Consider the following 25249-nt stretch of genomic DNA (forward strand, 5'->3'; position numbering starts at 1 on the left):
TTCGATGTTTCCCTCTAAAAATATAGTTAGAAGTGCCTCATGACATGCGTGACATCTTCTGAGAGTGCTCAGTTTGTAGCCAACAACGCCTTGCATGGTGAGATGTTTAAGGGCATATTTACTGTGTAAAAAGTGAAACTACAAGTCCCCGAATGCAACAAGCTATTAACTAAAAGGCTAGGTGTGTCAGAATCTATGCAAAGCCTTGTAGAAAAAAGGTATCATCTGATTCCAGTCTGATCGTGTCGCATAATTTTACGCCCCCCTTCTCCAGCAGCCTATCTCACGATAAAGTGTCACAGTGACAACTTTATTAACTTGAAAAGATAAAGAAAGGCAAAGTTGCTGCATGAAAGCTGCACCTGTGTATTTTGGATGACACACGTCGCCTCCGCTGTAATTGCTGTTCAGTGCATTAGTAAGCCGAGAGCTGTCTTTGGTGCTTACAATCACACTCCCTCCGAATACAATCTTTAACTCCATGGCTGCTATGCGTTTTCCCCTCCTGTGCTGGGAATTGCTATTCTTTATTGTTTTATGATGAGCTGGGCTCGTCATCAGTGTTTGAGGAGGCTACACCATGACGAGCCCAGCTCGTCATGAGTGTGGAAGGGGTTAAGGTGCGTATTCCCGAGATCCCCGCCGGACGCTTGTTTCCTCCTGCATATTCCGTGTGTACATTCGAAGACGGAGCGCGTCAAGAAGGCAACGTAAGACGTTTCCTTATTTAATTAGGGGCAAGGAAGGCACGTGAGAATTTGAAAGGCATGATTGTCAACAGTACGTTTCCTTTAACAAGCGAAGGGTAAGAGCCGTGTGTTTATCTGTGCCTTGTGTCATTGGTAAGCAGACACAAGAGAACGTGGAGTGATGTTAATAGTTTTTTTTAACCCTTATGTTTTTTTGCAGTTCTTTTAAAGGGCGCAAACTCGAAGCGCTTTACATAAGCAGCAAGTACATTTCCTCAGTAACACCTTCACTCAGTGTGGATTTTTTACCCAATGCCACTTTTCATACATGGGTTTTGAAGCCCACACTTACAAATGAAAAGCAAACACACACACACTCCAGAATTCAAAGAATTGTTGGGTAAAAGCCATGACTGAGTTTAGATTTCACACATGGCATCTTGGCAGTCTACGTGGAGGGGCCCCCGCTCTGGATTTAGGGCCTCATTAGGATGGAGGATTTTCCGCATCCTCCGGGCCGGCAGAAGCCACCGCCGGCCCGGAGGATGCGGAAAATCCTCTGCGGACCCACCAAAGACCCACCACCACATTAGGATGGCTGGTGGGTCCTGGTTTCCGTCCGCAGCTTTTCCGCCGCGGCTGGCTTACAACCGCGGCGGAGAAGCACTAATATGGTGACGGTGTCTCTCAGACACCGTCAGCCAGATTAGGATGTGCTCGGAAACATGCTTTTCCGCGGCGGCTTTTCCGCCATGGAAAAGCATGTGTAACTTCACTGCGGGGGCCCGTTGCGGGCCCCCTAGGTGAAGGGGGGGTGGGGGGTGCATATGGGGGGTACCTATGGTACCCCCCTGCATTAGTATGCAGTAAGCGGCAGGCACCGCGCGGTGCCTGCCACTTTCTACATACAAATGAAATGCATGCATTTTTAACATTGCTGCGGGTGCAGCTTGAAGCCGCACCCGCCGCAATGTTAAAAATAGAGGATGTGACCGCCAGGGTGGCGGTCACATCCTAATTGCACAGGAGGGAACTCCGCATGCCATGCGGAGGTTCCCTCCTGCTCTGGGGTCACGGACGGACGCAAGTCCGTCCGCGATCCTAATGACCCCCTTAATACGGAGCGCTCAGGCCTGAGAGTACTGTGCTGAGGGGACCCCTTCAGCTAGCCCCCCCCCCCCCCACTGTGGGGGATTCGGGGGCTTGTGGTCGCCCCTGTATGTGATCTCAAATGTTTCCCTGATGGAGATGGTTTCACGTTTGGCATTCTGAGAGGGAGATCGAAATGCTGCTTGAAGTGAAGCTAAAATAGTAATCTACATCTTGGCAGTAACCACAAACCCTTTTATCTTTGGGAATTATTACAATTTGGTTGAGGTCCATTGCTATTTCTCAGACCCCTCACGCAATGTATCATATAGTATTTAGATTTAATTACCTCCCAGTTTTTTCTATTTAACTTATATGAAGAGGAAGAACAATATATGATTGTTGGCACCTTTTATGTAATTAGTTGTTGGAAACCTGAAACCATCTATGGTTTAGTTGAGGCACATTAACTTATCAACAAGTATTCCTATTGGAGGAGTATTGCTTATGTATACTTCTAACTGCAGATTTCTAACCTTATAATATCCCACGAGTGACCAACTGTATCCAGAAAATTATTCCAGCAATGTTTCCATTTTCTGCTAGGCGACACCTTGGTACGCTGCGCTGGCTCCCTCCTTTCCCAGAAGTAACAGGGTGGACCAGCATATAAGCACCACCTCTGTGTACTGATGTCATTTGCTTACAGATGTCAGTCACATACCCACATCTGGTGTGCCTCTGGTTTTTGGGCTCAGAACATGACTCAAAATCATGCAACAAATATGTCCTCATGCACCCAAAGGCAATCTGGGACTGGGAAGCAAAGCTGTGAGTCACTGAACATATGAAGAACTCGAGACCCCTACATAAGTTCAATGGCAGGTCCCAGGAACGGACTTGTTCTTGTTCCCAGGAAAGTTCCTGCAAGACTTCAACCTCGCTGACGAAGTCCTTCTCTAAGTCTAAATCAATGTCCAAGTGAAAGCATAAAAATTCTAAGCGGAGCTCGACCCCTCCTCCCACTCTGGAGTCAAGTAAAATGCAACAGAGTGTCACAATGTCAGTGGGGCCTCCTCAGGGTTCCTTGTGGTGGAGCCTATTGCCCAACTGGCCCAGGTGTGGCCAAAGTTTCTTTGACAATCAGCTAAGCAGAAGCAGATCAAGGTCTTCAAAGAATATATGCTGCAGATTTTCCCTTGCCGCTCCCTCTGGCATGCCTTTGGTCCAGAGGAACTGATGGGCCTACAGTGTCCCACAAGCAGGTTCTTCTACTTCACTGTCTGAACCCTTAGGACCTATTGAGGGCACTGATTATGCATCTTCTCTGGCTCTAGAACCAGAATTGGGCTGCTGTTGGTCAACACCACCAGCACCAGAAGACGATCATTTGTTGATTCCAATGTGTAACCCCGAAACAGCTTCAGCCCAATGTCAACCAATGTCATGATACAAAATTACTAAAGTACAATGGCCCATCGCACAGCCTGACCCTGTAAAAATGCCTCCACCAGGGCAGACACATCAGCCAAGGCTCCCTCATCTTTTTGGCATCTGTGTTCTTTGAATTGCAGCTGCAATCAGTCAAGAACAAGACTAAAGAACTAAAGTTCTTACAGATATTTTGGAGTCTGGGCCAGCCACTTCTGAGCCCTTGCTTCCCGTTAACAAGGCCCTCAGTGATGCGTTGATGGGAACGTGAGTAAAGCCCTATTCTTGCCCACCAATAGATAGGTAGGTGACCATGAGTCAGAGACCGGTGCCTGGAGGTAAGGCTTCAACCAGGAAGATGCATCTAATTCATTCTCTATGATACGAAGTTCAAGAACATTTAGACATTTGAAAAAAATTGTTCTCAGCTGGCCTGGCATTTAGAATGGTCAATGCTGTCTGTTGGTGGGTCACTAGATGCATGCCCTCTGGGACATTGTCAGCAAGATCTTGCCAATGGTCCCGGAAGACCATATTGACTCTCTGGCTCAAACAATTCTTGGTAGTCTTGACACAACCATATACATGATTCCTGCTAGCCTCTATACTACTGATTTCTGGGAAGGGCGGTTGGCACCGGTGTTGTGCTCTGCTATCCCATGCCTAAGCTTTCCACAGTATTTCGTGAAGGTGCACACGTCTAAATCATGGATATGCCATTTGTTGGCTCACATCCTTTTCCTGAAAAGCGAATTCTGCCCAGTAGCCTTTAAGGACACTGAAGCCACAGCACACTCTGAAGGTCGCTTGACCCCTCCCAAGCAGTTCCGACATCAGTTCAGAAAATTCGGAGGCATCTTCAGGGTGCTGGCATATAGACAGTGACAGCTGACCAACCGTGGCTGCAGTTACCCAAGTCATTTCGAGGCCAGGGTATGTGGGTCTAACAGGCAGTCAACAAGTGCACCAGTCCTCCCAGTCCCTTTGTGCTGTGACAACAACCACTAAGTCACTTTAGTTTGCCATTACCTGTACACATCAATATTTCATACCAGGGTGGCAAGCCTCACATCTGACAGATGAATCATACAAACCATTCAGCATGGCTATGCCCTACCCTTTCTTTTTGCTCTGCCATATCTTCTCACTAGATCCAACCAATTTTCAGAGGAACACCTCTCTAAAATGCTCTCGCTAATGCCGATCTTGGCTACTCTGGACTTGGGGGACTAGATGTCGCACTTGGATCTGCAAAATTCAAGTTTTCATATACTCGTCCTGCAGTCCCACAGACTTTACCTATTGTTCTGGATCAGCCAGGAACATTTCCAAATTGGGGTGCTCCACCTTTGGCCACACTAGTGCCTCTTGGGTTTTCCTAGAAGTGACGGTGGTGGTCATGGCACTGCTTTGGGTTTGGGTATACCAGTTTTCCCCACCATCTACAACTGGTTATTGAAGGCGGGCTCACCACTATCGGCTGTAGATAACCTGCAGATGACGGTGACCCTTTTGACATCATTGGGATTCATGATCAATGAGCAAAAGTTGCAAATGACTCCGTCACAGATGTTGGCAATTCATTGGAAATGTCTTGAATACAGTGCAGTTCAAGGCCTTTCCTCTGCCAAAACGAGTCAAGGACATTTGAGTTGTGATCCTGATGTTTCCGCCTTGGTCCTGGAATGCTGACAGCAGCTATGAAGCTTTTTAAACGCTTTTGTACTTATAGCCTCCTGTATCTGCCTGGTGAACAATGCCAGGTAGCACATCGGGCTCTGCAATGGAATCTGACGTTCCAGTGTGCACAGCAACAAGGATAACTATCAGATGCCATGCAAATTAAGGAAGAGACAGATCATGATTACAATAGTGGCTGCTCAAACAGAATTTGTCTAGTGGCAGGCTCCTCTCTCTTTTTGTCACAGAGATCTCACTTGACTGAGGTCAGAGGACTCCGGTCTCTGATGGAGCCAAGCTTTTTATAATTTCTGTTGAAATTGCTTCTGCAACTATGCCACACCTGTCATGGACCTTATTCTCACAACATACACAGTATCTCCCTGCCAATCTCCAATTAAATAACTGTGCTTAACAGCAATAACCAACACATAGTTATAGATGAAAATGTATACTATATTCTCTAGGGGTGCTTGGGGTTGGAGAGGGAGAAAAAGATGCATACCTTTTAATACAGAAACTACTCCTGCACAGCATATATAGGATCAATTGACAAATTAATTAAACCAGATTTGTGTCACACCAGAGAGGGATGAGAGCACATGACATAGCTCAGTGATTTAAGTGTTCACAGCTTCATCCCATAAATGATCAGTCACCGCTCAAAATCACTTCAAGGTTGACCTAGCCTTTTATTGTTTTTAGGCTGATAACAGTTCAAGTTAGTTGGTTAGTTAGAACTGTTAGTTAGAGGACTATGGAATAGCAAAATCACATAGCAAGGGTAATTTAAATAAAAAACGAGCCATTATTCCCAATATAGTTAGCCAAATTAACTGGAGTGTATATGTGTTACAAAATGTAGGTAACATTGCTCATATTAGTCCAAAATAGCTTTCTTCTCTTTAATAAAATTAATAATTTTCACTGATAAAATAAAATGGAAAAATAAATTAAGACTAAAAGCTTCAGATTCAAATTTGGCAACAGGATTGAAATGCGTTTCACATGGTTTCAAATAATAGACTGAGTCTGCAAACTTAATGGAAATCCCCCAGATGAGTGTGGTTTCCAGCACTAATTCCAAAACAATGGGATCACAGAAGATTTGAAATAGAGTAAGTAACAGAGAAACAATTTGAGATGTTTAGGGCAGAAGATTGTGTTAATACAATTTGTTTCCAACTGATTGCTTTAAAATACCCCCAGGGCACCCTAACCTATTGCTTTGGAATCAAAGATGACTGTAAAATTAAGTTGAAGTCACACAAATCCATTTAGAGTTAGCAACACTAAGACTTGTGATTTACTTTAATACGTGTGAACAAGGTCAACCAAAGCAAACCAAGCCTTCACATTATGCTTCTATGGACCATTAGCTTGCCTTCAGATTTGCATTTTGTGAAAGTTTATCAACCACAAAGATGTTTAGGGAGATCCTATTCTAAAAGAAAAAAGTACTTTTTGGGAAAAAATTAAACTAATGCTCATCCATTTCACAAATCGCTTTTTCCATTTATAGAAGCCGTACATGGAAAAGGATGAGGCTGGGCCTGGACTCACTTTGCATTTTACGTGCATTTGTTTGGAAACTTTGGGGTCTAATAACAAGGAATTTTGGAGTAGAAAAAATAGTACTCCTGTAATTCTCGTTTAAATATGCCTTTGTGAACTGGCCCCAAAAAAATATAAAATGGGAATACAAGGGAAATGTTCTGCAAATATTTATATGCAATTAATACAAATAGAAAGGACTGTGTTCTGTTTGCTCTTTTACAAATAGGGATTTTTACAAAGGCAAGTAAGACAGGAACCCCTGGTTCACTGATTCCCTCAACATGGAGATGAGGTCCCTACGGCAATGTGAAAGAAACTGGAGACAACACCCCTCTGCGACGCATCTTAAACTTCTCCGCCAGGCGAGAAACTCCTACAACAAGCACATCCTTAATTAAAAAAAATTATATTTCAGATCTGAACTGGGCAACGCCAAGAATACACCCCGTAAACTTTTTGACTGGTCAAATACCAATCCAACAAACTGGCTAAAACACTGAAAGAATCCCCCAAATCTCTAATTTCGGCAGAGGAATTCTTCTCTTTCTTCTCGGATAAAATCACAGCTTTAGGAACTGAACTCAGTACCGCCTCCTACTCACAACCCTTTCCGAACCTGCCCCTTTCCCAGCTCCACCCCCTATGACCTCTCCTAAAAACCAAGCTCGTTGGTCTGACTTCGAATGTTATGAGGAAGACTCCATCTCTAAAATCCTCTCTACCATAAAACCTAACAATCACTTTAATGACTCTCTACCTTCCAACTGCCTCACTGCTGCCCCCCAATTCATTGCTCCTTGCTGGACTACAATAATAAACGCCTCTCTCCAACAGGGTTCGATTCCGGACACCTTTAAAGGCGGCCAAGTCCTCCCCATTTTAAAAAAAACAGCACTGGATCTATCCTCCCCCGACAATTTCAAACCCATCTCCAATATCCCGCTACTAGCCAAAGTACTTGAGAAATATGCTCAGCAACAACTAAGTCAGCACATCAGTAACTTCCACCTACTTGATGACTTCCAATCTGGGTTCAGACCGGGGCATAGCACTGAAACCACTATGCTCCACATCGTGGATGATGCCCTCCAAGCCCTAGACCAAGGCAAAACCTGCCTGCTAATCCTCTTAGACCTATCCTCCGCCTTCGACACGGTCAATCATGATAAACTTCTTGAACGCCTCAATCTCAGGATGTCGCCTAAACTGAGGGTATCAGAATCCTTTCCTGTGAAATTGTGAAACACAATGCAAAGGAGTCAGTGGCACTAAAGTTGATAATAAGAAGGCGCTGTAAATGGAAGAAGGTGTGAGACCAGTTCAAATATTCTTTATTTTTTTTATGCAACCATAAAAGATGTATACAAAATACATGAAATAAAATCAATCACAAAAGCAGTAATAGCCAGGTAAAACAATCTAATAAATCATTGAAACATTCAGACTCTGCAAAAATAGTCATAGCACATAATATTATAGATCTCAATCGATTGTACAGGATATATAAATTCATGTAAATTGAATAAAGCTACCTAGAACTGCACACGAGGGCTAAATAAAGTAGTCCATATATGCAGAACAAATCACATTCACAATCTAAAAACTATTAAAGATTAAAAATAAAGTGCCAACGTGCGTTCTGAAAGTGCAATCCTAATAACATCCTCGCCAAATTATGTTGCCACAAACTGTGCATCTTACATCTGACCAATATTACGCAAGCCTTCTATAGTTATTACAATAAAACAATACATCCTATATTAAAAAAAAACATTTCCTTCCTAGATTCCTTAATCACACTGCAGTAGAAATTAAATTATATATCATTAGACACATATATTCTGTTTTAAAAAGCTGGAGATAATACAAAGCTGGCTAGCATTTTCTGATATTCAAGGCCCTTAACAGTGGAATAAGGAATTCTTTTTGTCGTTCAGAGTATAACCGCCAGAAAAAAAGAAAATGCAGCATGATCTGGGGTGAGTTAGAGTCACAAGGACAAGGGTAAAGGAGGGATTCGCAATCTAATTTACTGGGATAGGAGATCAATAGAGCTGAGTTATACTGAGCTAAATCTAGTAAGGTAATACCTTTTAGAATGACAAAAAGAAAACAAATGGTCAGGCTCTAAACGTTCAGTAGTGACCAAAGACAGATATTCAGCCACTCTCTTTTTGCCCAACTGTGTACGTTCCCTGTGCTCCCTAAGTCTAGTTAGGAGATCCTGCTTCAACTGAGATTTTGAAATGGTTGCAATAAGTTGCAGGTTGCAGAAATAATCTGCTCTTCTTCTAAGTTCAAGCTGCTTATTGACATAACTGAGCCATGGAATTGTGTCCATGTAATCAAGACTCAAACTGTCCTGATTTATTGCTCAGTTAAGTACAGGTTTATCCTTTGACCAAATGGTTTGCCATCACATGATTGGTGCAATTTGGATGCAATGTATTAAGGGGACTAACCCTAATTCCAAATGGCATAGTATCTTCTGGAGGCTGGTGTGTACTGCCAGAAGTCTTCTAAGAAAGAAGTTTTCTGCTGTCTGCAGAAGTGAAGCGTTGCAAAACCCCAAACTCCTGCATCGTACACGATAACAGAACAACATCATACCATGTAGAGGTTGATTAATGCATCAATTGGTTTGGAACCCAGTTTCCTTGCTAACCTGAATAGTGTCTCGAGAGTTTGATCAAAACGCCTTTTCCTTACCTCTATAAAATGGTGCCAGGTTCCTCTTTGATCAAATGGGACACATAAATAGGAAAAAGTTGGTATGTGGAGCAGCTTATCGCTATTAATAAAACAAGGCTTTAAAGGAGGACACATTTTCTGAACCACCATAACTTAAGCCTTAGCTGTGTTTGTTTTAGGTCCAAATCACTCACAAAATAATAAATTGTATTTAACATTTTTGCAGGCCAACACTAGTTCTAGAAATCAGTACACAGTCAACCGCATAAAGCAGGGCTGGTAAATGTCTGGAGACTACCCTTGGTGCATCAACAGCCCCCTGATTAAGTGACTCTCAAGGTCATTGATATATAAGCAAATCAGGAAAGGGGCTAATAGGCACCCTTGTCTTACTCCACATCTCATTTTAATTGGTGCAGTAAGTTCGCCATCTGCCCCATATCTGAAACTCCCAATTATGTCTTGGTGCATCTGCACTAGGAAGTGGACCAAAGATATATCCATACCTAACATATTTTGCCACAATTTCCCTCCCCCCACCCAGCTAAAGCTGATGTTAAATCCCTCAATCATAAATGGAGAGAACCATTCTTTGGCAGAGTGTTCTTGCTTATGACAAGGTGGATATTGAGATATTGCTCAATGGGCCCTGGGCTTCTCCTGAATCCATAATGTTTGTCCCAAAAATTCCCTCTTTTTGCTACCCAGGCTTCAAGACGTTCAAGTAAAACCATGCCCATTAATTTGCATGTTAAATCGATTATAGAAATATGGCAATAGCATTTGGGGTTTGACCTGTCTCCTTTTTTTAAAGATGGGGACAATAGGCACACTGGATCAAGATTTTAATCGTCCCGTATTTGCTACACTGTTAGTTAGAATTGGCAGCCATTGATCTGGATTTGCCAAAAAAAGATCTGCGGGGACCAGATTTGATCTTAGTAGTCTGATTTAAGACTTTTGCAACCTCCTGATAGGTAGGCGTAGCCAGCTTAAGGCCACTCTCACCTATCCAATTGTCACTAAGCACTGGAGGGCAAATAAACACCCTATCACTCCTATATACTCCATTAAAATGGTCAACTCTATTGTCAGGAGGGATTGTGCTATCAGTACAGGTGTGACTATCTTGAAAAAAAGAGGCATTGACAGTCTTCCAAAAAAGGCTAGAGTCCTTACAATTGGGAAACAACCTTTACAACACAACTTTTACAACTCACTATCATTACAACGAAACTTTTACAACGCAACCATTACAACGCATGACAATACAACGCATACCACTACAACGCATGTCATTACAACACAGTCATTACAACGCATACCATTACAACGCATAGAATTACAACACATAGTACCCTTACATTATCCAACACTTACCCTACTGTTGCACCACCTGGAGTTAGAATAGTAATTTTTACCCCTACACTATCCAACACTTACCCTACTGTTGCACCCCCTGGAGTTAGAATAGTAATTTTACCCCTACCCTATCCAACACTTACCCTACTGTTGCACCCCCTTGAATTAGAATAGTAATTTTTACCCCTACACTATCCAACACTTACCCTACTATTGCACACCCTGGAGTTAGAATAGTAATTTTTACCCCTACACTATCCAATACTTACCTTACATGCAATGTAATGTTATGCGTTGTGATGGTATTTGTTGTAAAGGTAGTATGCGATGTAATGGAATGCGTTGTAAAGGTAGTTTTAAAAAATTCGTTGTAATAGCATGCCTTGTAATGGATGTTGCGTTGTAAAAAATGCGTTGTAAAGGTATGCATTGTAAAAGTATGCGTTGTAACATCATACATCCTTACAATCCCTTGCTTCATATAATTTGTCCCATACCTCTTGTCTAATGGTCGTCCGTCGGGCCATAATTACCTGTTTGTATTGATACCTACATAGCCTCATCATCCCTTTATCCTTAGGTTTCAAGGCCACAATAAAATTGCTATGGGTCTGAGAGCAACAATACTAAACCATTTATGGGGCCCATGGGCTCTTGGTGTTCTATAAACCTGCAATACTTCAGAAATTGTTTGGGTTATATATCGTAAAAAGCTTCCAGCATACTTTTTGGGTTCAGTTCACTCTCTAAGCAGGCTAAAATGTGGGCCCTGTTTTTCTTTGTTAGCTTCTCCAGCACAATACCGGGATTTACTGATGCCAATTCACGCATGAGACCCTTGTTTTTGCTATAGATTATTGGTGGAATGCATGCTTTAGTGAGATGTTTTTTGATCTGTGTCTCAAAAGTAAAAAACAAGGGAAAATGATCACTAAAACATTTTCACAGAATAGAAAAACCCACAGCCTTCGGTTTATAATAGCTATAAAATCAGTGAGGCTACCTTGAATTCTGCCTTTATGTGTAACCTAATCCAGTGCCAGCAACATGATAAGATCTATCATCAAAAAATGGGAACATTTAGACAATATGGAAATGAAGATGTCCCTGCAGGGACTGTGGTCGAAGTGACATTGATCCTCACTATCATCTCCCATCAATATACAAGCAGACATTTTTGATAAGGGTCATAATCTGCAATTAAAATCTCAGACTATAAAACATTAAAATCAGTATTAAGATCAGTTAGGTGTCTTCTAATGGAGCGTTCAAGCCTAACAGCTATATCGGTGTTGCCAGGGACAAAGCTTTTGTGACAAAAATTAACAATGACCAGTGTAACATTAGGTTCATTCATAATGTTGATAAATTGGAAATGTGGAGAATCATGATAAGTATTGCAGACCGTTTTATCCAAAGTAGTTCCTATTAAAGTAAGCAAGCCACTTCTGTGATTAGCCCCAATAAATATTCAGCTGAGGTATGGATGGATACAAACTTATCTATGCGCACCTCTTCCCAGTCAAGAGCTGTCATATTGGATACCTTGACAGACATTAGAGACAATCCCTAATTCGCCGGTAAACACGCAAACATGTGAGTCTTCTGAGGAACTCATCATTTCCCATTAAACAAGGTGATTGTAGATCTCTGGGCGCCTCACCAGCAGGACTGACTTGCAGAGCTTTCTTCGTGGCCCCCAACCTTTCCTCCGAACACTCAATTTCACTGTTGATCGCCCCTGTTGCTGTGGTGAGGAAACTAGTAATCGTTAAAGTCAATGGGTGCTCTTCGGTGGCAGGCATAACAGATTTCCTCTTTCCCATTGTTCTTAGCTTAAGCAAAGGGTAAGATTTGTCCTCAGAGAATAGTTTATTTGTAATGGAGCAATTTCCCTGGATTAAATTGCCCAATTAAGAGGACGGCCTCATTCTGCCACGGAAGACCGCAGATGGGCCTGCCCTTGGCCTGGGCTTCGCCCGTACGTGTCCTCTGCTGCGGGATAGCTGAAGCCCTTATAACGTGCTGGAGTGAGAGACCCCGCCCCCTTCATAGAACACACACTGCAGCTGCACCTACTGGCATACTGCGAAGTTGAGTCCTCAAAGGTGCTTGTTCGGGCTAGAGTCAGCCCCCTTACACTGGGCAATGACAAGGTCCAGAGCTAAGGGATAGCTGCAGCACTTATAGTCGGTTGGAGAGGGAGACCGCACCCGCTTCACGGAACACACGCTTCAGCTGCGCCTCCTTGCACGCTGTGAGGTGGGGGATTGATTCCCCAAAGGTCCTTGTTCCAGCAAGAGTCAGCCCCCTTGCTTTGGGCAATAACAGGGTGTGAGAGCAATAGCTACACAGATGATGATTCTAAGTGGAGCCCGTTGAGTTTCCTCCCTGATGTAGTCCAGAAAAGATAAATGATGTAGTTCTGAGCAGTTTTGTATAAAGACAGGAGGCTTTATCAGACCATAAGATGACATAAATTCTAGCAGAAGTTGAATGACATGGGAGAGAGAGAGTTCCAGTTACTGGGCAGAAGGGGAAAGGCTTGTGCCATGATTTCAATGTGTGTGTAATGAGAGGAGATAAAGAGAAAAACGTTTTTACTTCTTGACTGGGGGCATCAGTAGGACTCCAGCAGTTTTGATGCTAGGTAACTGGTGTGGAAGAATAAATGCTTGGGAAAAAATGCAGAATTCACTTAAAAGGCATCCACAGACATCACCTCATGAACTTTCACATATAATGGGAAGAAGTGAACAAATGCCAAAACAATGCTGTGGTGACATTTCATTTCAAAAGTCCTGCCATAGGGGAGACATACCGTTTTATGCCACAAAATGCTTGTATGTCACAAAACTGTTAATTGATAGTGATGCCACGAGCCAATTCCTGCTCAATGTTGAGTCTTAACTGGCCAGACATAGGTAAGACAAGTACTTGTGGTGTTTTCCCACCCTCGCGACACTGAGAGAATGGAATTTATGTGAAGCAACCCTCCTATACTGAAGTGATAGTGGGTGGAGTCAACAAAGGGCTCAGGGCAAGCAGCTGAGGGTTGCAATAGTCCACTCATTCAGTGATGGAGAAGAGCTAAGGCTTGTCTTGGAAATTCAGTGCTCTGATACAAATTGAAAATACTTGTCAGTAGAGCGTCCATACAGATTGGTAAATGTATTTAAGAATTGGCTGTAAGGAATAGTAGAAGCTTCTTGTACTTAAGTTAACCTATCTCATGCCTTGCTGAAATAGATCAATCTATCTTCTTCCAGGGGAGAGAAAACTAGGTTCATTTTAGTTTAGTTTAGTTTAATTTATAAGACTTTTAGAGTACAGACCTTTCAGTAATGCATTTTTAAAAAGAACGCTTGCATAGCTAAAATAAAAACACTCTTAAAGTACAAATGGTTGAGGCACTTCTGTAGTTAATGAACAGTTGTGGGAGCTTTATCCATTCCTGTTGAGAGTTTTTAGGTCTGTCACACTGGCACAGCCACGTTTAAAGAATCCACTGCTCCTCTGGGTTAGGACCTCTGGTGTTACTTATCCATGTACAGTTATTTGTGTTATTTCCTTCAGGAGATTTTTATTTTATTTTCCTGTGTCCATAAAGTGACAGTGCAATGAAATGTATTGCAGCACATGTATGTGAATTCTTCAAGGACCTCTCAGCCTGGAGGGTGGCACTGCTTTAGATACCTCTAGCAGATGGCTTTTTCAGTTGTAGTCATAGATCTCGTGTTCATATTGTCCATGCCTAGCCAAAATAGAGCCTACTGATTCTTGACATAAGGGTCCCAATAGCACAGCAAGAACAATTTATTGAATTTTGTTGCATGGCAAATTCGTTTTTTTTCCACAACGGCCTTAAACTCACAGCAGTATGGATGGTGTCCTTATCAAAGCCCATAGGTTTCCACCAATGTTAATGTACCCCATGCTTTGTAAATAGATTCTTATCACATATTATTTGGAGTGCATCTAACATAGACCTATGCGAATTAAAGTTTATCTGCAATGATTTTGTGGTAAAGGTTATTTTTTTCCTGCTGTAAATGCTACATGGAAAGATGACTTTTGTTTTGCATTTGTTGAAGTGATTTAGCTTTTCACATCAGTTTTAGAGAGATTGGTAAAGATCTGTGTTCTATTCAGAGTGCCACAGACTCAGAGTGTATTAGATTGCTATAATTCATAAGATAAGATTTTTGTGAAGGCCAGGAATAATTTGTGTTGGCTTCATCAGTCAAAAAAGGATGTTGATTATTTGCTCGTAGTTTAAAAAAAATTAAAAAGCGCAGACACAAATGAACTAGGTTTTCCAATATACATTGCACATAAATATTTCATTCCACCCGCACACATTCAGAATAAGAAGTGAGCAAACTTAATTTTGGACTCAAATCTTTGTGTTAATCTAACAAATTCACTAGACAACCATTTCTAAAACTCCCAACAGAATTCAGGAAAGACAAAAACAGGCCTGAGAATTTTGAAGGAAATTATATATGAATTTCATTTATTAAAAGAATGACCCCCTGGTAGAATGTGTTGATTGAGAAAATGTTGTTTATGATAATGTGAACAGTCTCTGTCTTTAGTTTCACACTAAAATTAACAGATACTAATTTGCAAGCATCACTCAAAATGTGTTCATGCACCGAATGTTTCGTTGTATGTTGGTGTAAAGTATGAGAGATGCCTTTAGTCTGCTTCACACGTTATGTACAACCATGGACAATTTTTGTTCTTACTGCTCTTCCTTGAGCATCCATTTATATTTCAGAACTCTATTTTGCCCACATCCTTACTTTACCTCTAAGGAGAACCCTGTACGTGCAAATATAATATTTGTACAGTAGCAACCCTCTTGCATGGAATACATCGATCAGCTATAGTGATTTTTAGACAATTTTAGCCTCATTAGAGGTTCCTCGATGTGGGGGTTCTTAATTCCGTAATCTCACAGATAATAATTCTGGGGGTCCAGTTAACTCCAGTGGTGCAAAATGAATGTGGACTGCTGCTGGCATCCTACAAATCCCAAAAGGAAAGAGGAATTACCAGAGGAAATGGTAATTCTGTATGTAATTCCCCAATAATTTATCATTTTCGTCTTCAGTCTCTTCAGAAATGTTGCCTTCTGAAATGTCAGTGCAAACCTGACAGGTTTGCACTAACCTTGCAATTTCCTATGGGTCCATAACACTGTTACCGACCCCATTAGCGACCACACCACCCTTATAATGAGTGCTTTTGTGTCATGATTGGATTCTGCATTCGAATAAATGGCTGTTGTTCTGCATTTAAGTTAATCGAGACATTTTGCATGCAGCGTATTCAGGAATTTCACATATAGAAAGGGGATCTGTTTGATATGATAATCAAATGCATTGCAGGACATGAAATCAACGAATTCCCAAGATGTACCAGAGCCCAGCTTGTGCAAACATTTTAAAAAAATGGAAGATAGTCCCTGCATGGCTTGTATTGATTGCCTGTGGTAGTGTCAGCGTGCTTGTTCCTGCTTTTTCTCCAAGCAATTATGGCATCATGGTTTATGATGCCTGGGCAAATAAACTCTTTGCCAGGCTCCAGGGAGCTCATATATTGTCAGCTCGACCCATTATTGCCTTAAAGTGGTTTAAGTAAAGTTTACTTAGCAGGACACATGTAACAACTGTTACCGAGTTATCTTTGAGTCACTCATGTTAGCAAAGAATAACATCTATGAAAAAACACGCAAAACATGCAGGATGAAGCCTCAAAGAGTATGGAAAATTCACCTGGAAATTAACTTGTAACGCATTAAATAAGGTGGTTGAGTGGAAAAGCATCAAGAAGGAGAGTGATTTAGTAAACAGCTAGGGACTTATTCACAAGGGCCCATTGGAGTTAGTGCATTTGTACTTCCTTCGTACCACTTTAAGTGCTCTCACAAGCATTTCTGATTGAGCCCCAAAACATCTAACACAGGAATATAAAGGAGACATTCATATGCAGTAGAACAGACTGTGCCCTTTTTAACTTTTGCTAATAGGAAGTTGACTGTTTTGGGGCCGGTACTCAAAAGCATGCAAAAGTACTTAATATGTATATAGTAGCTCTATGTATTGCATATTATTTATTTGATATTATAAGTCTCCCCTTCCCCTCCCTTCCCCTTCTTTTAGTTGTTTCATTGCATTACTTGTATTTATATTTGGAACCATGAAATTATTATATTTTTCTGTATGTCTTGTTTATTGTTACATATGATAAAAAATGTCAATAAAATATTTTGAACACAAAAAAAAGAGTACTCTGGTAGTACCACTTCACATCCTCATTACAGTTTTTGGTAGTCACCTCCTAGTGATCTTTTACAGGAGAGGCCTGTACCAGAATAACATAGTGGAGATGCGTAAGTACCAGTACTTGTCTACTTTTCTTGGTTATAAGTAATTTGACCACCATCAGTAATGCACAAAGGAATCCCACTACAGTGTTGAATGTCCATAAGAGATTGAACAGAAAGTGTGAGAGTCTTTCCTTCCTACCATTTAAAAGGCCTGCAATTCCACATTTCCACAAGTCCTGATTGTAGAGTCACCACATGGTTTACATTGTAAATGGCCGAATGACTTCATAGAATGGCTACTGTACAGGGACGCAGCAAACACAATAAGATGGACGGAGTGCTGAAACTTTTCAGACACTCACCCGAGTCACTATTAGATCTGGGTTGAATCCATCATCCTTCTTTTCCTCACTTCGCCACCCCAGTTCAGACCCAGTCATATCCAAATCAGTCTTGACCCTGCTCCTCATGGGAACAGTCCAGCCCGAACTGCCAAGCCGACTCCTCCCTGGACTGGAAACAAGCATCCTAGAACCGATTTCGGAACAACATCCCTCATCAGCCAGGCTAGCTAGAAACCAGTGGCAAAGTGAGCAATGTAGAGAGACCTTAGAAATGCATACCTGTTAAAAGAAATACATTAAAATGGACATGCAATCCAGTTTAAGATTTGCATAAGTGGTTTGCTTCCAGTGCAAAGGAAAGAGTTCATGAAGCCTCCCATGCAGGTAGCGGAGGATTTTGTACTTATGTATAACGAGAAGTTGTGAAGGAGAGATCTACATGAGGTCATCCATGATGTAAATGTCTCAAAATATGCCTTTAAAACCAATGTTTGTCCAAAGTGGATACATCTTAGTTAATGGTGATCCACTATTAATGTGCATCATGGCTTTTTACAACAACTCCTGTGCCACTACCTGCGGAGTGAATGAAAATGCAGGTTTTAAAAGGACTAAATAAATGCATTTAACACCAGTGGAGTGCCCTGGTCTTTTCCTGGTGGAGGGACGTTTGTTGGAAAAATAAATGTGTGCAGGCCACATGCACGCCAGGAGCACCTGTCTACAAGGAATTCGGCAGGTAGTGGCACTCTGGTGTACTGTTGTTGGTTAACCTTCCTGAACCGCTGCATGGAGAAAAATGCCTGCCAACAAGTACGTAGGGCAGGACGACATAGCAAGGCAATGGTCACTCAGACTAGCACCTTCAGGTATTTTTTATCCAACTGGCAAAAACCGGCTGACGAGGGGAACCATGTAAATCAGTCGCAGCCCAGTTGCAGCGCATAGTGGTACGTTGTAGTGCCGTCAGTTTTGAACTCTGCCCAGCAGAGAATGGAGGGTTACTATAATGAATCACTGGCAATGGATACTTTCATCACTATGAGGAAAATAGAACTGCAACCATGCAATGATGGAGGCATATCAAGCGGAAGAACCGGCAGTGAATTTATAGTCCTTCGTTGCTATTCACTATGCAGGGTAAGCTAAAGGGACTACTTAACCACCTACACGAGAAGTTACAAACTTTCACTCAAGGCATTTCATAAAGGTTGAGTAGGTGAAATGCGTCATGCAGAGTGAATGAATGCAGGTTTTAAAAGGACTTAATAAATGCATTTAAACACCGGTGGAGTGCCCTGGTCTGTTCCTGGTGGAGGGACGTTTGTTGGAAAATAAATGTGTGCAGGCCACATGCACGCCAGGACCACCCGTCTACAAGGATTTTGGCAGGTAGTGGCACTTTGGTGGACTGTTGTTGTTTAATCTGCCTGAACCGCCGTTGCTAAATGGAGAAACATGCCTGCCAACATGTATGTGGGGCAGGACGACATGGTTAGGCAATGGTCACTCAGACTAGCACCTTTAGGTATTTTTTATCCAACTGACAAGAAGCGGCTGACGAGGGGAACCATGTAAAGCAGTCGCACACCAGTTACAGTGGTACGTTGTAGTGCCGTCAGTTTTTAACTGTTTATAACCACCAAAACCCCAGAAAGGATCTAGGGAAGGGAACCAGAGGCACGGGGCACTAGGAGTAGGCAGCCTCCAACACACAATGTTTAGCACAAACAGAACTGCTCCCAGTCAAATGACGTAAGTGCTACAGTGCATCTCCCAAAAAGTGAAACACTGGTCTCACACACCACCTGGTGTCATGCTTCATCATTGACCAGTGTCTGCCAGTTAAATTCTAGGTTTGATAGAGTGCGGGCATACACCTGAAGTCAGGGATGCACTTCTAAAGCAAAAAATGTGAGATTAAAAGACCATTACAGATGGCAAACTCATTTTAATATAACTGGCATGTGTATGGTAACTAAAATAAATGGTCGGTGTGTTGAGGATTCTATTGTCCCCCCACCGTGATGTGAGTGGTCAACATTTTTCTGCCAGTTGGCCCAGTCGGGTCCATGGCATTCACAGAGACCTATATTATTCAAAAAAATGGGCTCCATCCTTACCGGACTATGGTGAGAGGGTTCCACTGGGTGGGGTGATTTGTATCACACTCTACAATGTGGGAAATAGAACTGCAACCATGCAATGATTTCTACATCACAAGCGGAAGAACCGGCAGTAAATTTATAGTTCTTCATTGCTATCCACTATGCAGGGGAAGCTAAAGGGACTACTTAACCACCTACACAGGAAGTAACAAACTTTTCACTCGAGGCATTTGATAAAGGCTAAGTAGCTGAAACGCGTATTGCGGAGTCAATATAATGCAGGTTTTAAAAGGCCTTAATAAATAAATGCATTTAAACACCCGTGGAGAGCCCTAGTCTGTTCCTGGTGGAGGGACGTTTTTTTTTTGGGGGGGGGGGAATAAATATATATATATATATATATATATATATTCACTTAAAAACCATAGGTTTCAGGCCTTATATAGTTAGTAATTAGCATTTAAAAAACCATTGAAATTGCTCCTATATAGATAGTTGTACTAACTATATTTCGCGCACCCGCAATCCACTGCTGATGATGTCACATATTACATCATTCATGACATGGTCAGTGACATCACAGATGACATCACTGATGACATCTCAAATGAAATCACTGATGACATCACTGATGACATCTCATTTGATATCACTGATCACATCACTGATGATATCATTCATGTGATAATACGATGCACCTCCTCACACTCTAATATAACCTTTGATACACCCAGTGTTAAATATATTTATATATATAGATATATTTATATTGATCTGGCTGTCTAGCTGCTATTGTTATGCGCTTAATGCTATGAAATTTACTGACCTCGGAAGGATCAGTTGACCTTGCTCAGATTCGAACTCATGAAATGTTAATCACAGAAGATGTCAGCAGCAAGCATTTATCTCACAGCGTCAGTTTGAACCACCATTCATCAACTTTCCTTCAAAAGCCAAAGGCAAACAAATTATCATCGTTCTCTTCATTGCATTTGCAGAAAAGTAGACATGTGCAGGCTCTAGCACCTCTATAAATGTATTCTCAAAAATCTACTAGAGAAGTAGGCCCTTGGGAACACAGGGAAACCCTGAAAAGATTTGCACCAACTGTATACCGAAGTACATTGTTATGTGTTGGGGTGCTTGGTTGGCTTCTGCACCAAGCCTCTGCTCATTTAGCCTTCTCCTATAAAAGTTCCATTTGAGCTCCTTTTGCATTATTAACCCCTTCGCTGCGGCGGCAATTCCGCCGCAGCGCTGGGGGGGGGGGGGCGAGCGTCGCTCGCATGCTCGTGACGGAGCCGCTCCGTCACGAGCCGCGGTTGCGCTGTGCTCATGACGGAGCGGTTCCGTCATGGCCCCGCCCGCTCAATAGAACGCGCCGCACAGGCTCGAAATCAGCACCGCGCAGGCGCGGCGGCAGGGCCATGACGGAACCGCTCCGTCATGAGCACAGCGCAACCGCGGCTCATGACGGAGCGGCTCCGTCATGAGCATGGAACCGGTTAAGGTTTATTTCTACACTTTGCTCCTTTTCAAACATTTTAGTACTAGTTTTGGCATGTTCATAAATATGTTGCTATAATGCTTCATCTGAAGAAATATTTGTAGTTAACTGAACACCATTAACTGAGCCTCATACCCTCTTTGTCTCATTAATCTTTCCTTATATCTCTATTATTAAGGACATCCATGAAAACCATATACAATGATATGATCTAATATATCATACCCTCTCCAATGTATACCCCTAGGTTGGACCTCGGAGCTAGGATTGTGCCATAGGGATTTGTCGTAATCCGGGGGATACCAGATAAGTAAAGCGAAGCCAACCTCAAAAATGCAATTTTAAAAATTTGCAATTGTGGTTATGAGCCACTTTGTCTTCAACTGAAGATAATAAAAAGCTCAAACCAATTGACGCAGGCTGGACGCCCTTGCTTTCTATGAGGTGCTAAGATTCTAGAGTGAGTGGAGTAATGGAATTAATTTAATAGCGTTTTCATTATTTCCAGCGTTGCACTCCCTGTTGTGTTCCTCCTAGCACTGTGGATTCCAAGGCCTAATTCCTATTCACCAACCATTGGAGAGGGTAATCTGCATAATGCCCTGCAATTAGCCATCACAGCATGCGTGTCTTATTTATGCAAGCGTTTTCAATTGTAAAGTTTCGATAGACTTCTTGAAGGGCCCCCTTTGGTGGCTCTTAGCTGATTAATTTGTTATTGGGAGGAGAGCCGTGCTGCTTCCTACTCCCAGTTTTGAATATCAATGTTCAGGAAGGTTTTTAAATTCTGTAGCAACTGATTGCTGAAATTTAGATAATTTTTTTTTATGTTTGAGAACCTTATGATCCTTAACGTAAAATGTTTGATAAATAATCTTTTTTTTTTTGTCTTTATTTCGATCAATTTCGATCATAAAAGATAAATAATCTGTTTAAGGACTGTGTGTTATTGTGCATACTAACAACGTGTTTTGATTTCTTTAGAATATTGAGGTATTTTTACACTTGTTAGGGATCTCATACGAGAAATGACTAATGCTGTTAACAAGAAATAGTCCTGAGGGACTCCTTATGAAGGTTGCAGTTAAGCAGAAGGGTGCATATTTTGAAACACGAGGCAGAGCTTTCTTAAATCTAATCTCCATTTTGTGGAGGTGTGTTCCAAGATTACTGTGAAAAATAGATAACCATTGGCTCATTTAGAAAGACACGCATATGTGGCTATTTCCCCAGCGTTAAACCCCCTCTTGAGCACGGGGCTTTGCAGGTGACATTTCTAGGTTATCATGTTAGCTCTTGTTTGGTCTGCTTGCATCCTAGCTACTCTTGCTAATCACTGTTCTATTTCCTATAGCCTTCAATCAATCAATCAGAGTACTTGTAAAGCACGCTACTTATCCGTGAGGGTCTCAAGGCGCTATGGGGAGGGGGGTGCTGCTCCTGCTCAAACAGCCAGGTCTTGAGGAGTCTTCTGAAGGCGAGTAGGTCTTGGGTCTGCCGTATGTGGGTAGGGATGGTGTTCAGGTCTTGGCGGCGAGGTAGGAGAAAGATCTGCCGCCGGAGGTCGTTCGTTGGATCGTTCGTGACTCTCAGGTCTGCAGGGCCAGGCAACACAACAGCTTTGATGAGTAGGGGAGACACCAGAAAGGCGTTGGTTGGACATGCCATAAAAGTTGACGTTGGCACTGAGAGAAGAGAGGGGGACAGTGGGAGGTCAAGAGGGATGTGGCTGAGTGGGAAGAGTCCCCGTGAATTAGTGAGTGAGCGTATCATCCAGACCTACACACACAGAGCCTATTTAAGACTAATATCATTTTAGCACTTGGTACAATTTTAGAATTCCTGTTAGCACTTCTCATGCTCAGATTATTCACTGAGATTATTCAGATGGAAGAAGCCTGAAAAGCTTAAAAACATTCAGGAACTTTAGGTCCCTCATTGTCAATTTTTCGCTCTATGCTGAGACAATGTCAAATGGCCATATTTCTGGAACATTTAGGAAGGGAGGTAACAACACTCTGACTTTTATAGAGAATTGTAAGACAGACAGGCTGGCAGCTATTAAATACAGCTTTTCCAAAATAAAAAGAGTATCCAAGTGTGTGAAGGTGTGTCACACACTTGTGCGCGCAAAGAGAGGGACAATGGCAAAAGCGCCTGATGGAATGGCTACTTGGACCAACAAAACATCAATCCTGAGGCAGAGAGAAGAAGGACTAATGACCTTTTTGTAAAGTAGTAGAATGAAGGCTTTAGGAAAAGACCCAAGAAGATGGTGTGTGATACTATGTATTACAAGCTAGTTGCATATAAATGAAATACTAAGGATAATTACGCACGACTACCCGTAGGCATCTCGGCGCTTGTACAAATACCACCAAGGAACCCTTCCTGTCCTTTCCCTGTGAGGAGGCCACTCCTGGGCACCGCCAAGGTGAAGTCAGGCATCCTCAGCGTTGTTTGGGCCATTGTAGAGATTAAGTAAGCTATTGCCCAGAGGTGCACAGTGGGGCTCATGATCAGAATAGGGACCCGGACGAGAATTATCAGGTCCGAGGAAATTGAGCCAGAGACCCACCAAGGCAGGAATTGAGCCCTGGTCCCGGCCAGACTTCTGCATCAGGGTCTGCCGCTCTAACCATTGAGCCACACTTCTCTACACTTCTCTATACTGGAGAAGGTACCCTTGTTTATCACACATGACAATCTGCTACCGCAAATACCATGAGCTAATTTTGTTGGCCTGATCCTAAATGTAAAAGAAAAATCTGATTCCAATACTCTCCTGAACCCAAGTCGACTATTCTTTGAAGAGGTGGCTATTACTTTCGGCGAACCATCTATACCTCTGCCTGCTGTGTAAACTTCATAACACTGCCAACAGTTCATGAATGAGCCCAAACTATTTCCCTGTTTTCTAGTTGGTTTTGAGTCAATTGATCAAGATCACCTGTCCTCGTTATGGGCAACACCCCCTCCGCCCCTCCTCTGACCTCGTCAAAAACGTTCCACCCCTGTCCCCAGAATCGTTGCAAATTTATTGGTGCAAAAAATCCACCAGATATGATTATTACTCTGCATATGAAAGTAAATCTGTGTCCATGAACATCCCAAATGCTTCTTTTCTGAGTCAATAGCTACATTTAGGGGGCACAAATCTATCTATGTTGAGACAAAGTGCCACTTAAGTGCTCAAAAGATTTAGCGAATCAAGAATAATAGGGGTACCTTTTGTCCCTGGTTGCTAAACATTTAGGACAAAGATATTTAAAAAAAAAATGAAAAAAGTCAGATAGGGTGTTTTGTGTAGGCCTTGCTTGTACGGAATTGTTTAAAAGAAAGCCTTGTGCGGCACTTCGTTTATCGAACGGAATTGTTGAACCTGGAAAGGCATGCTGATGACTGCAGGATTTTGTGTTAGATGATAGGTAAGATGCAGTGAGACTGAATTCCTTTCCAAGGTAACCTTTGTGGTTCGAGCAATGCTGTCTTGTGCTGTTTGATCTGATCTGATTTCAAGGCCAGGCACAGGGTCAACAACTCGCGTGAGCACAATGGCACTTTGTACTAGGTCTTAAAGACTTTTGTGCAGTGAACACACTGCCTTTTGAAGCTGTTCTGCGTCTGCTTTTGAAATGCTTCTTAGAGACTGGAAAAATTCACGCTCATGTTTATAGAAGGCGAAGCAACTCATATTTCCCAATGCTTTAGGAATACACCCTGACATTGTTGTCTTTCTTTCAAATTACTTCAGAAATTCATCCATTGTTAATCGAGGAATATGGGGCAGGTGTGGTGCAAAAGTAGAACATTAAGAGAAAGTTTCTAAAGTAAGGTCATATGCTTTTTTGTGTGAATTGTTTTATAGCGCAGCTTGGCCTATGTGCTATGGAGCGCTTTACATGAGAACCAGTTACATTACGCGTTGTCTGATTCATGTTTGTAGGCACGGGGAGATTAAATAATGTGCCCAGAATCACATGTCGTTGAGCCGACGCCGGGACTCGAACCCTTAAAACCATTGAAAATCCAGCCGTCTTGGCTGCAACGCCACACCCACTCCTGTCTATGATTTGTCTGAGGAATCAATCCAATTGTTATAGTGACAGACGTTTGTGGGCCATAAGATTACGAGGAAGATATATAGGGAATCAATAGGTAACTAAAACAAACAAGTGGTAAGCCGACTTGTACATGTACTCTGAACAATAGTTAAGCATGAACATTCAGTGCTTAGTTGTTGAAAAATAAAATACATTAATGGCAGTGCTCGGTGGTTGGCTAGCCCTCCGTAGGACAAGCTGCAAGTTGTGTCTTTTAGAAATGTTTATGAAAATATTTAAAGTAAACAAAACACTGCCTAAAAATGGGTCTGCATGATACATGATTTCCAGTCTCAACTAAGGGCAAAGTCCTGCATCTGTGGGTGGGGAATGCTGCCTATTCCCTCCACT

The 25249-nt window shown here is 42.2% G+C and overlaps 1 protein-coding gene across 1 annotated transcript in view; it reads left to right on the plus strand.

Moving 5' to 3' along the window:
* The window catches only part of FAM20C (FAM20C golgi associated secretory pathway kinase), a 192500-nt gene that overhangs the window by 85243 nt on the left and 82008 nt on the right, over positions 1 to 25249 (plus strand). The window lies entirely within an intron of this gene.

Source organism: Lissotriton vulgaris, chromosome 10 (genome assembly GCF_964263255.1).
Source record: "Lissotriton vulgaris chromosome 10, aLisVul1.2, whole genome shotgun sequence".
Taxonomy (NCBI): domain Eukaryota; kingdom Metazoa; phylum Chordata; class Amphibia; order Caudata; family Salamandridae; genus Lissotriton; species Lissotriton vulgaris.